The sequence below is a fragment of the Pan troglodytes genome, chromosome 1 (genome assembly GCF_028858775.2).
Source record: "Pan troglodytes isolate AG18354 chromosome 1, NHGRI_mPanTro3-v2.0_pri, whole genome shotgun sequence".
Taxonomy (NCBI): Eukaryota; Metazoa; Chordata; class Mammalia; order Primates; family Hominidae; genus Pan; species Pan troglodytes.
Window position 1 is genome coordinate 63,718,495 of NC_072398.2, and position 13,869 is coordinate 63,732,363.

The 13,869-nt window shown below is 41.2% G+C and overlaps 1 long non-coding RNA gene across 4 annotated transcripts in view; it reads right to left on the bottom strand.

The window, feature by feature from the left end:
* Positions 1-2,509: 2,509 nt before the first annotated feature.
* The window catches only part of LOC129138100 (uncharacterized), a 42,280-nt gene continuing 30,920 nt past the window's right edge, over positions 2,510-13,869 (bottom strand). Inside the window, exons 2-6 of one of the 4 annotated variants that reach the window (XR_008541064.2) lie at positions 13,338-13,449; positions 11,489-11,543; positions 9,055-9,176; positions 6,129-6,239; positions 2,510-5,445 (exon numbers count right to left, since the gene is read on the bottom strand). This is a non-coding gene — a long non-coding RNA (uncharacterized LOC129138100). Of the gene's footprint in view, positions 5,446-6,128; positions 6,240-9,054; positions 9,181-11,488; positions 11,544-13,337; positions 13,450-13,869 lie in introns of all 4 variants that reach the window. The other 3 variants (XR_008541065.2, XR_008541062.2, XR_008541061.2) reach the window with 3 other exon arrangements.

Sequence of the window (13,869 nt, forward strand, 5' to 3'; positions counted from 1 at the left end):
AACCTCACAAAAACAAGCAATGGGGAAAGGATTCCCTATTTAATAAATGGTGCTGGGAAAAATGGCTAACCATATGTAGAAAGCTGAAACTGGATCCCTTCCTTACACCTTATACAAAAATTAATTCAAGATGGATTAAAGACTTACATGTTAGAGCTAAAACCATAAAAACCCTAGAAGAAAAACTAGGCAATACCATTCAGGACATAGGCATGGGCAAGGACTTCATGTCTAAAACACCAAAAGCAACGGCAACAAAAGCCAAAATTGACAAATGGGATCTAATTAAACTAAAGAGCTTCTGCACAGCAAAAGAAACTACCATCACAGTGAACAGGCAACCTACAAAATGGGAGAAAATTTTCACAACCTACTCATCTGACAAAGGGCTAATATCCAGAATCTACAATGAACTCAAGCAAATTTACAAGAAAAAAACAAACAACCCCATCAAAAAGTGGGTGAAGGACATGAACAGACACTTCTCAAAAGAAGACATTTATGCAGCCAAAAAACACATGAAAAAATGCTCACCATCACTGGCCATCAGAGAAATGCAAATCAAAACCACAATGAGATACCATCTCACACCAGTTAGAATGGCAATCATTAAAAAGTCAGGAAACAACAGGTGCTGGTGAGGATGTGGAGAAATAGGAACACTTTCACACTGTTGGTGGGACTGTAAACTAGTTCAACCATTGTGGAAGTCAGTGTGGTGATTCCTCAGGCATCTAGAACTAGAAATACCATTTGACCCAGCCATCCCATTACTGGGTATATACCCAAAGGATTATAAATCATGCTGCTATAAAGACACATGCACACTTATGTTTACTGCGGCACTATTCACAATAGCAAAGACTTGGAATCAACCCAAATGTCCAACAATGATAGACTGGATTAAGAAAATGTGGCACATATACACCATGGAATACTATGCAGCCATAAAAAATGAAGAGTTCATGTCCTTTGTAGGGACATGGATGAAACTGGAAACCATCATTCTCAGCAAACTATCGCAAGGACAAAAAACCATACACCGCATGTTCTCACTCATAGGTGGGAACTGAACAATGAGAACACATGGACACAGGAAGGGGAACATCACACTCCGGGGACAGTTGTGGGGTGGGGGGAGGGGGGAGAGATAGCATTAGGAGATATACCTAATGCTAAATGACGAGTTAATGGGTGCAGCACACCAACATGGCACACGTATACATATGTAACAAACCTGCACATTGTGCACATGTACCCTAAAACTTAAAGTATAATAATAATAAAATAAAATAATAAAAAAGAATGAAAATAACTTGTAGATTTTCATCCCTCTAATATATGTATACACACTCTATATTATGTGATCCAGTAAAAATGAAAATAAATAATAAATAGATTCATACAAGTAAACATTTAGGAATATCAAATAATAAAAACAAAATCAAGTAATGGATTTCTTTTTTGCCAATACAAAAATTCCCAATCTCAGCTTCTGTGCAATTAAAGCCCTCCTTAAGACTTAAATTTAACCACTGCGTTATGTTGGAAAAAAATGTACATGACCAGCTATGAAAAACAGTGCCCAGGCTGATTGATTTCGTACTTTTCTGGGAGAGATAGAAGATGTAAACAGTTTCACTCTCCAGGAGATCTCAGATCATGGCTTTATTGAGTTTAGTTTGTCAGAGACTGATACTTTAGAAATGGTGATGCCATTCATGGTCACAAACTTATGCTATTGCATCTTAGGGGAAAAGTAATCATTCCTGAAATTGTATGTACACTGTCCATCAGTATCAAGTGAAGAATCTCTTGACTATTTGTTTTTTTTTTTTTTAAGACTGAATCTCGCTCTGTCATCCACGCTGGAATGCAGTGGCACAATCTCGGCTCACTGCAACCTCCTGCTCCCTGATTCAAGCAATTCGCCTGCCTCAGCCTCCTGAGTAGCTGGGATTACAGGCACCCACCACTATGCCTGGCTTTTTTTTTTTTTTTTTTTGTATTTTTAGTAGATACAGGGTTTTGCCATGTTGGCCAGGCTGGTCTTGAACTCCTGACCTCAGGTGATCTGCCCACCTCGGCCTCCCAAAGTGCTGGGATTACAGGTATGAGCCTCGTAATAGTGCCTGGCCCTCTTTGGTTTGGTTTTACTGAGACCTTCTTGCCTGGCAAATATAAACTTGAAGATTCATTAACTTTCTAATAATCAATCATCTGTCCATCCTATGTATGGTGGATTAGCAGCCCTCACAGCCATTCTAACCTGTTCCCAATGTGCCCTCCATGCTACAGAGACTGGAAAGCTAAAAGCCACATCTCCCAGACTTCCTAGTAGCCGAGGTTTTGTTCCACCAATCATGCGTACTGGCATGAGAGCTAGAAGATAAGACAAATAAGCTTCCGCTGCTTTGTCGCTTCCTGTTAGCCAACACTAGAGTGGAAGTGTCTGGTTTTTCTGACGCAGTTTTTTGAGAGTATTCATTTATTTCTTCTGAGTCAACTTGCTAGGGAATTTTTTTTTAATTGGAGAAAAGGGATATACATTTTATTAACATGTACACGGGGAGAACCACACTGAGTCATTACCCCAGTCTCTTGATCTTGTCAGTTCCCAGTAGTGCTGACCTCCTTTTCATGCAGGTGTGATCTTCCCAGAAGTGGTCATTTGGTCCCAGACCCAGCAGCTGACCCCTCAGTGTCCCAGCTTGGCTGTAGTTCTCCCAATCAAAGAAGAGCAGTCTGTACTTTGGTGGCCCAGTCAGTGTGTGGTTTCCAAGGTGGTTCCTGAAAGCTCACTGTGGAGGATGTTGCTGCAGCCTTCTCGACGGTGAACCACATTCTCTAATTAATCCCTTTCTGTTCAAATTAGCTAGAGCAGACTCTTTTTTTTTTCTTTTTTCTTTTTTTTTTGCTACTGGACCTTGACAGACACAGCCCTTAAACCCTTTCTATAGAGACTCTCTTCCACCCTGAATTGATTAAAAGACAGGCATACTTATTTAATCAGCCCATCAACGATGGACCTTGCACTGTTTTAGACTACTGTTTCAGATTACTGCCGTTAATAAACAAAGCAGATAATGTGGAGTGGTCAAGGAGCATTCATTTAAGGGAGCAAGATGCACACCTGCCACGTAAACAAGATAATTTCCAAGACAAATGTAATGCAGAAACTAAAACACAGTAACAATATAGAGAGTGACTCTGGCTGGCAGGGAGGGTCATGTAGGATACGGTGATCAGGGAAGCCTCTCTAAGCAGGTGTTATTGGACCTGAGTAACAAGTAAACAGAGACCTGCGAATAGAGCTTTCCAGGAGTGAGATCTGAAAGAAAAAGACTGAAAGGTGAGAAGGAGCTTCAGATGTCTGAGAGGTGGAAGAAAGGTCAGTGTGGCTAGAGCTTAATGAGCACAGAGGAACAAGGTCAGAGCACATTTCATTTATTCACCAGTGAAATATCTGTTTGAGCACCTACTATGCATCATACCCTATTCAGAGTGCCTGCATTACATCAGTGGAAAATAGACACAAAAATTCCTGTTCTCATGGAGATTATATTTTATTGGTGGGGAAGGGAGAAACAATAAACAAATACATAGGTAAAATGCATATTTACATTATATCAAAGATTCTCAACCAGGGGTGGTTTTGTCCCCCAGGAGACATTTGGCAGTGTCTGGAGACATTTCTGGCTGTCACAACCTAGGGAGGAAAGTTGCAGGTATTGAGTGGGTCGAGGGTGGTGATGCTGCTAAACATCCTGCAAGGCACAGGATAATAGCCCGCAACAAAGAACTGTCCCAAAATGCCAATCATGCCAAGCTTGAGAAGCCCTGTATGAGGTGGTGGCAAGAGTTACAGGGAAAACAATCCGAGAAAGGTCAAAGGGAGTCCCGGGGGCAAGGTGGAGAGGGTGAGAAGCTGTTCAGGGAAGAGCTCACCAGGAAGATGACATCTGAACAAAAACCTGCAAAAGGAGCAGCGGGGAGCTGCTGTAGATATCTGCAGGAAGAGCATCATAGGACAGGAAATGACAAATGTGAAGGCCCTGAGGGAGGAACATGTTGGGCAAGTTCCGGGAAAGCAGGAGACCAATGTGGCAGGGGCAGAGTGAGCAAAAGGAGGAGGAGCAGAAATGAAAAGCTTACGGGGCCCAGATGTGTCGAGCGTCAGCTTGTGCTCTGAGTGATTGGGAAGTCATTCGGGAACTTTGGGCAGAGCAGTGACATGATTTCTGAATCCATTTTTGAAAGGATCACTCTGGCTGCTGTTTGGAAAATGATTCGTTAAGAGAACAAGGGCAGAAGCCAGGGATACCAATTAGGTGGCATCAAGTAGACTGCACGAGAAGGAGGTGGTACAGATAACAGCAAAATGTCTGGTGTAAGCAAGGGAAAGGTCTGAGATGCTGGGCCCCGAGATGGGAGAGCCGTGAGAGAAGCCGGTTTAGCAGGCAATGGAGATCAGGCATTCCAGGTTAGACATATGGAGTCTGAGATGCCGAGAAGAAATCCAAATGGAGATGTCACAGACTGTAGAATGAGTCTAGGGTTTACCAAAATCTGGGTTGGACATACTAATCTACTGGAAACGAAAAAACAAATGGCATCTAAATTGGCAAAGAGTATAAAATCGCCAAAGAAGTGAGCATAGAGAGTAGTAGTCTGAAGACTGGGGAGTTATACAGGGCCCAGATTGTAGAGAATGTTATCAAAATGCTAGAGACATATGGTCTGGCCGGGTACAGTGGCTCACACCTGTCATCCCAGCACTTTAGGAGGCCAAGGTGGGCAGATCACTTGAGCCCAAGAGTTTGAGACCAGCCTGGGCAACATGGCAAAACCCCACCTCTATTTTTATTTAAGAAAAAAAAAGTAGATAATTGTCACTATAAATTCCTTAGAGGAAAGCTAAAACCAAGATTTTTAAAGCAACAGTATCATGGATTAGTGGAGTTGTTTAAAGAATTCCATTGCGGGACCATAAAAATCAACTAACTTAAATCCAAAATATTAGAGATGAGGAGGCTGATGCCCCACATAGCAAGGTCACAGAACAGTGGGATTTTGGAATGCATTAGCCCGGGGTCCCACAGCTGATTATGGGCATAATCAAAACAAGAAGCTTAATCTTCTTTCTTATTCTAATGCTCTTTCTTCTTTATCATGCTAAGAAGTCCAACTCAGAAGTCCAATTCAAAACAAAGAAGAAATTCTTCTGAAATAATCATTTCAACTGGGGGAGAAATTTGATTTGCTTACAAATATTTGATACTCACAAAACTTGTCTTATAGACAACTTGCAGCATAAAGCAGTGCACCTCTCTATCTGCAGAAGAATAAGAACAATCCTGTGTACTAAACTCAAGGATGAAACACCAACCTTGTTTTGGGGAGGTAAAATAAGCTCTCTGGCAACTGGTCCTGTTGCTTTAGCACCTAGGAGGAAAGTAAGGAAGTGAGTCAACATGGGGACGTAACTTGGTTAGCCCAGGATTTCATCTGTACTCTGCAATAAACAAGCCAACATTAATTCAGAAGGCTGCTGTGTGTCCCTGATAGAATTACCCGTGAATGTTGCTGGTGCTAACAGTAATAGGAGGGACAGTGATTCTGTGCTTTCCCTGAAGAGGACAAAAACTAATCTCCTTTTCATCCTTGTCTCAAAGCACACTCACAAATATACACATTTATTTCCATGGAATGAAGAAAGACGGTGAGGACTGCTATGGTCCCACCGTACACTAAGGAACAAAAACGTCAGAAGGGGAAGTGAGCTGGCCCTGCCATCCTGTGAGTCAGTGGTGAAGAGACAGTATTCTATCCACAGCTTAGCCACTGACCATGTATTTGCTGTCTGTGCCCAGCAAGCAAACCCAGAGAGGCAGAGCAGACCTAGGTCTGGACTAGCTCAGCATAGGGGGAGATGAACAAGAGTGTACATTCACACAGTGAGTAGCCCATATGGTACAACGTGAACCAAAACATCTCAGACCTCAAACCTCTGCTTTCAAGGATGCCAAGGTTCTCACTCTTAGATGCCATTTGTATACTACAGGACGAATTGTGGGTTGTTCACCTTTTTCCTTATTTCTTTTTTAAAAATTTCTGAATAAAAATACCTTTTAAAATGTCTCCCTTGTTTTTGTTTTGTTTTCTTTTCCAAAATGAGTATTTGCAGTTGCTTTCTGGAACTCTGTTTACTTCTTTTCTTCAATCAGCATAAAATTACTCTGGGAACAGGAAATATGGTTTAGTAAGAAAACAGTATTTGTTGAAAAAGAGAAATACTAACTGCATCTTCTGAAAATCAAAGGGTACAGTAATCTACATCTCCAAAGCAGGTCTTTGAATGGTAAACTCCCCACTGTTGTCTTCTGGGAAATGGTGTTCTTAAGCAAGTGACCTGAATCTTATTGAAATATTTTCCCAGGTAATACAACTTTGCTTATTTTCTAGGCCACTCTTGGAAAAGTCTTTCCAAATTCTACCCACACTTCAAGGCTAAGTCCGCATACTATCTCTTTCCTGAAACTTCCCTGATTATTCCTCTCAGCCAACGTGTATGTGTGTCTAAATTTCTCTACTAGGCTGAAATGTCCTTCAAGTCAAAAGTCTAGTATATATTATTGAATCCTATTCTCTCCTTATAGTATCTAACATGGTGCTTTTGTATAAAAACAGAGGAATCCCATATATTAATAGCTAGAAAGAGAAGGTTACTTGGTTACCAGACTGAAGGGTACATTCTTAGAAGATTATAGATATCTTTGGGGCATAAGTAATTATATCTAGAAAGGCTACTACCAAAATGGGGCATTTAAATGTACTACGTATCATGGAAGGTGTTCAAATAGAAAGTGGATAATCACTTATGAGATGTTAGACAGCAGCTGGGAAGGTAGAGCAGATGACCTCTTGGCCCTTTCCAACTCTAAGTTTCAAAATGATTTTTAGAAAGATTGGTTAGCTGGATAACCCTGTTTTGCTATTGTCTCTGTGGACACTGCCACTCTAGCAGGAAACTCTAAGAGCTTTTCCAAACAGTCTGATCGAAACACCCCAGCTTACAGCTTCTAAGGAATGCATCCTAGAACCTTCTCACTTTGACATTATTCTACCTTCACTTTACTTGGTCATCACAAAAGGTCATGATTCAGAAAGACCACAAAGTAGTTGGCACCTGAACTCTTCAACTCTCAATCCCAGATACAGAAATTTAAGTTCTGGGTCAATTTTGCGCTCACTTGCTCTGTGGTCTTGGTCTCTCCTAGAATAAGCCAGATACAATAGAGAGTCTGAGAATCATTTTCCTAATATTTGCCATTGTTGCTTTTTTCTATATCTCATCAGTGGGAAATACTGCAGGGACTTTGACTAGCTTCGCCCTTTCTCAATAATTGTATGCGTCAGATTAGTGGCACAAAGGAAAAAGTAGCAGAAGAGTTGAAAACATGCCCATTGAGTATGCCATACTTCTTGATTGTTGGTGTTCCTTAAGGTAACATCCTCACTCTCTGAAGGACATGCCCAAAACACTACTGAGGAGGACTACGCCTAACACTATGGAGGCATGCATTAACAGTGGGATTTCAGGCATCAGTGGGATTTGGGGACTAAGTTAAGAGTGTTTCATTGTTGTCTGTCTATCTATTTCTGTTCTAATCACAACCCAGACCATAGTAATGCTAGTCCCTAAGTGCTGTGTATGCAGATTTGTATAGAACAAGCAGTTGAAGGTGTCAAAATTAATCAGGACTCAAATAGCAATATGTTATAATATGATAATCTGTTTCATTATTCTAATTGTTTTTACTATTTTGAAAGACTGATAAAGCTAAAAACAGAAGTGACAGACCCGTCACATGTTTCTTTCCATGAATCTACTTCACAATATAAGTGTTTTTGTGAGATTAATGCAGATTTCTCCAGCTAGAGATTGTTTTTATTACCATAAAGCTAAACACCCTATATATTAAATTCTAAAGTATAGTGATCACAAATTACTTAAATCACAAATTACTTAAAGTAATTCCAGCTAATTGAAAAACATGCTCTCCATTTAAAAATTATTTATTATATTTTCAAGAGCCTCTTAATTATCCTTGGGAAAATATGATCAGTGTGGACATCTGTGGAAGTAGTTACAGTGCAAAATAATCAAGCTACCTCTTACGTTAAACAATCCAACAAATGAGAGCAAAATCAATTATTGCTTCAACTTTTTTTTCTTTTTTTTTTTTTTTTTTGAGATGGAGTCTCGCTCCATCACCCAGGCTGGAGTGCAGTGGTGCCATCTCAGCTCACTACAAGCTCCGCCTCCTGGGTTCACGCCATTCTCCTGCCTCAGCCTCCCAAGTAGCTGGGACTACGGGTGCAAGCCACCACACCCGGCTAATTTTTGTTGTATTTTTTAGTAGAGACAGGGTTTCACCATGTTAGCCATGCTTCAACTTTTAAAAAGTCTTCTCCCATGATATTAGACCAGGCTCAAGAAGACATTGTGTTGATTCATTGCTCATGTATGAATACACTGAAAAGACATATCCTAATAGGATTATCATGAATCTAGCAAAAAGACAGGCTCAAGCCCCTTTTATAAGAATGAAAGATATGTCTAGGCATGGTGGCTCATGTCTGTAATCCCAGCGCTTTGGGAGGCCAAGACAGACATATCCCTTGGGCCTAGGAGTTTGAGACCAGCCTGGGCAACATAGTGAAACCCCATCTCTACAAAGAATACAAAAATTGCACTCTGGAAGGCTGAGGCAGGTGGATCATGAGGTCAAGAAACTGAGACCATCCTGGCCAACATGGTGAAACCCCATCTCTACTAAAAATACAAAAATTAGCTGGGCGTGGTGGTGCACGCCTATAGTCCCAGCTACTTGGGAGGCTGAGGCAGGAGAATCACTTGAGCCCAGGAGGCAGAGGTTGCAGTGAGCCGAGATAGCGCCACTGCACTCCAGCCTGGCAACAGAGCAAGACTCCATCTCAAAAAAAAAGAAAGAAAGAAAAGAAAAATTAGCCAGGCATGGTGGCACTCACCTGTGGTCCCAGTTGCTTCAGGGGACTGGAGTGGGAGGATCACTTGAGGCTGGGAGCCAGGGAGGCAGAAGTTGCAGTGAGCCATGATCATGCCACTCCAGCCTGGGTGACAGAACAAGACCCTGTCTCGAAAAAAGAAAAAGTAAAGAAAGATATGTTCACAGTATCTCCAAACCCTGATTGACTTCCCTAGATGCTAAATCAAACATGGGATTCTGTAGCCTAGCACATGTTGGTTATTTATGAAACAATTATTAAATTAATTCAAATAGCCACCAAATTGTGTTACTCAAACCAGCAGTTGGGGGGAAGGAGGACAATGTACTTGGATTTATCTTTTTCACCAAAGGCTTTAATTTCATCTGGGCTGTGGATCATCTTTCCATTGCATAAGTGCTACTATTGCTGTTGCCCATGCTGGACATGGCCCTGAGTTCTTCACATCCACACCTCACTTTATGCTGACAAAAAAAAGAAAAAGAATTGACACATCTCACTTCAGATGCTAAAGAAGTGAGGCATCTCACCTCAGTTGCTATAAACCTGGTGCGTTTATGCTGACACAAGTGACCAGAATCAGATAAGTTATGGGACTTTCAATAATTTTTCGGGCAGCTATAAAGGAGGAAGCACATCCCTTCATTTTCCTGCTGAAAATCACCAACCAGGGCATGGAAAAATCCCAAACCCGGCACCTCTGCTTTAACCAGCCTTGCCGGTGTCCTGGCAGACCAATTTGAAAACCATGATTAATTCCTTAGTAAACAGAAAATAGACTCTGGAGCCAAGAGAAGCCAAATTTGAGTCACTCTCTGGAGACTACATTTGGCTGATCTAGCTCTACTTCCTCCTCCAGGAGCTGGCTCACTTGCCTGGTGACTTTCAGCAAACAGAAAGGCCTTTCCATGGTGGCAGACTAGCACAGTGAAGCGGAGACCAAAGCATGGCTGCCAGTGATGACCATGAGCTGCGGTAACCCAGATCTATGCAGGGATCACCACGGCCTATATGGATCAAATGAAATTAGTTGAAACCCTATCCTATATGAAATGGAAAACTCAACAAGCTTCCCATTTTCTCCAGCAACTCTGGGGAAAGAAGACAATGTGCCTGGGTTTCTCTTTGTCATCAAGGGAGAACTTCATCTGGTCTGTGGGTAATGTTGCCTTTGCATAAATATTGCTACTCTGTTGTCCATGCTGGACATGGCCCTGAGTCCTACACATCTGCACCTCACTTTAGGTACTTCCCCAAAATACCACCCATTCCAGGTTCTGGGTGTAACTAACTTTTATGGAAGATTCAGAGCAATGGAGAAGTTTTACATGGAAACACCAAAAATAATTTAAAATATCATTGTTCTCTAAAGCCTTTCTACCACTCTGGCCCCAGAAGTTTCTGACCAGTTGTCCTTTCTCCTCAGGCTCTGGCCTCCTGCTCTGCCCACTTCTTCACTTCCTGCTTCCTCCCCTTCCCTCTATCTCCAGTTAAGCCTCTCTCCCTAATTCATGTCACTTTATGTAAACGTAATTTTGATTTCCCATCTCCTTGCAGACTGTGTCCTCACCTTGAACTCTTAAAACATTTTCATAAAGAAAGACAGCTCTTTTGCAAACAGGAAATGTACGGCTCATGGTTCAAATACATTTACAAACACATACACCTGTACCTGTTTATTACCATCAGAAAACACAGGAGCAGAGGTACAAGCTTCCAGAGGGTGGACCCATAGGACAAGAATGGTAGGGCTGGGCAAAAGGTGAGGTTTTTAAAATGCATTTTAATTTTTACATGTGAGTACTACTTTTCCCTTACTTTCCTAGGGTGTGTATTCACTGGAAATACTAAAGATTCTTGGTTGCTGTGAGACTGTCTGAGGCCAGGTGGGCCCTGAGAAGCCAGCTCCCCCTACTCACCAACATATACATGGTGCTCCTGGCACCTCAGGCTGTCACTTCACTTTCTCTGGGTACCACCTGTTATTTCAATCTCTACGCTTTTGTTCATGCTGTTTCACTCCCGCCACTCCCCAACACACTCTTTTGCCTCCTGCAATGCTTTTCTAACTTTCACCTCCTGAATCACATCCATTCTTCAAGGTTTTTCTGCATGAAATCTCCCAGATTGAGGCATTTGGTTTTATTCTTTCTCCTTCTTATTTGTTTCATTTACATAGGCATTTCCTCCCTACCAGTAATATGTCTGGCACTTTCTCTGTGTTCCCCTAGATGAACTAGCACAGTTTCAGACACACAATAGATGCTCAGCAATGCCTATTGAATTGGTTGAAACAGATCACAGTGTCTCTAAACCCGAGTGTAATTAACCACAAATATTAATTTGCCCAGTTGAGGTCAGCTGAAGAAACCTGAAACCCTGGAAATAGCATTGTCAGGAGATTTAGGTAGTTTCTAATACAAAATCTGGTATCTACCTTTTTTTGTGAATTTGGGCCGGTTATTTAACTTCTTTGAGCATCATTTTTTAATCTGTAATATAAGAAAAATAAAAATACTTGACCTGCTCATCTCATATAGTATGCAGTTGTAAGAATTAAATGGGTACATATTTATATACATATTCTTTTATATATTCATATATAGAGCTATCTATATATATGTAACAATGATCTGAGAAGCATTGTGCAGAAGACAAATTATTACAAGTTCCAGGTGTTCCAGATCTCTTTTTAAAAGCTCGACTATTTTATCAAGTAGCATAGATTATACATAGACTATCTTCTAATATTTATTGTGAAACATTTTCCTATAAATAAATGCCAATATTATTTCCCACAAAACATTTCCTTAACCATAAAAAAGCTTTATGACAGCTTTCTAACCTATGCAAATCTCACCTATAAGCAAAATATGTCCTGTTTTTTTTTCCCTCTTGTCAAGAGAATTTATTTTCTTTCCTGTGGGATGTGCTGTCATATGAAAATTAAGATATATAAAGGCCATGTTTGATGCCAATATTATGAAAATTATTACACTTTAACATTTGATGGCAAGCTGTGTTGGGAAAAATGTTTAAGAAGTGGCAAATTTTACAAAAGGATCACTAATTTTAGATATTTAGAAAATAATAACAAGTATATTTTCTTATAAGACTCTAATAAATTTTTAAGTAGTTTAGCATATATCTCCTCATTCCTTATGAGGGGTGTATTCCTTTCCTGTGGCTTCTGTAACAAATTGCCACAAACTTGATAGCTTAAAACAACGGAAATTCACTTTCTCACAGTTCTAATTCAGAACTATGATTCGGAAATTTGAAGTCAGTTTCACTGGGCTGAAATCAAGAGGTCAGCAAAGCCGCCTGTGTTCCTTCCACATGCTGTAGGGGAGAATCCATTCATTTCCTTTTCCAGTTTCCGGTGGCTGCCCTCATCCCTTGGTTGTTACTGCGTCACTCCAGGCTCTGCCTCTGTGATCACAGTGCCTCCTCCTCTTCCATGTGTGTAATCTCCCTCTGTCTCTCTCTTAAAAGGGTCCTTGTGCCGGTATTTAGGATTCATCCAGATAATCTAGGATAATTTCTTGTCTTAAGATCTTTAATCAGATCTGCAAAGACCCTATTGCCAAATAAGATAATATTTTATAAGTTCCAGGGATTCAGATGCACTGTCTTTTGAGGTGCCATTTTCAGCCTATCAAACGGTGGTTCGCAAACTTTAGCATTCATTAACCTTCTCTGGGCCTGGCGCGGTGGCTCACGCCTGTAATCCCAGCACTTTGGGGGGCCGAGGTGGGCGGATCACGAGGTCAGGTGATAGAGACCATCCTGGCTAACACAGTGAAACCCCGTCTCTATTAAAAATAAAAAAAATTAGCCGGCCGTGGTGGTGGGCGCCTATAGTCCCAGCTACTCGGGAGGCTGAGGCAGGAGAATGGCGTGAACTCGGGAGGCGGAGCTTGCAGTGAGCCGAGATTGTGCCACTGCACTCCAGCCTGGGCGACAGAGCAAGACTTCGTCTCAAAAAAAAAAAAAAAAAAAAAAAAAAAAACATTGTCTGAAGGGCTTGTTAAAACACTGGTTGCTGGGCTCCACTCCCAGAGCCTCTGACTCAGTAAGTCTGGGGTGGGGCTCAAGATTTTGAATTATTAACAAACTTCCAGGTGACAAATGCTGCTGGTCTTGAGGCCACACTTGGCGAACCTGTAAGAATTATCTTCTTGCTTATTTTTCCCACTTTAAGCTATATGTAACCAACTTTTTGTGCCCATTTTTTGTACATATTCTAACATCAGAGGTTTTGACAGAAACAAAGCAGCAAGCACCTATTTTCTCCTTTCAGATACTGCCACACGTTCCTCCAATTAGAGCTCTGCAATTAGACATGTCCAGAGATGAAAAATCTTCCATAGACTCATTTAATGCAGCCATTGGTTTCTGTGAGAGAAACCACCGGATAATTAGTACACATTCCTTAGCCTGACATTCAAGATCCTCCATAATATAACTTTAATCCCCACCTTCGGTTTGCAGCTAGATTCTTTGCAGCTCCCCAAATGCCCTCTGCACACCTCTCCCAAGTAGAAGACTTCCTCATGTAGTTTCAGCTAGATAGAGTATCCTTTCATCACTGTTCAAAGTGCCAGCTCTGCCCATCAAAATCCCAATGTCCCAAAGCCCAAATCATCTGCCTAGCCTTTTCCATTCAAATTAATAAGGTCTCTCCCTTGGCACTGAACTCTCTAGAGCCCTTTGTAAGCTTTTTGTGATAATTAGTATAGTCTCTCTTGAATCATAATTGCCTGTGCACTTTCTAATCCCTCCATGGATTATAAAATTCTTTAGGATAAAGATTAT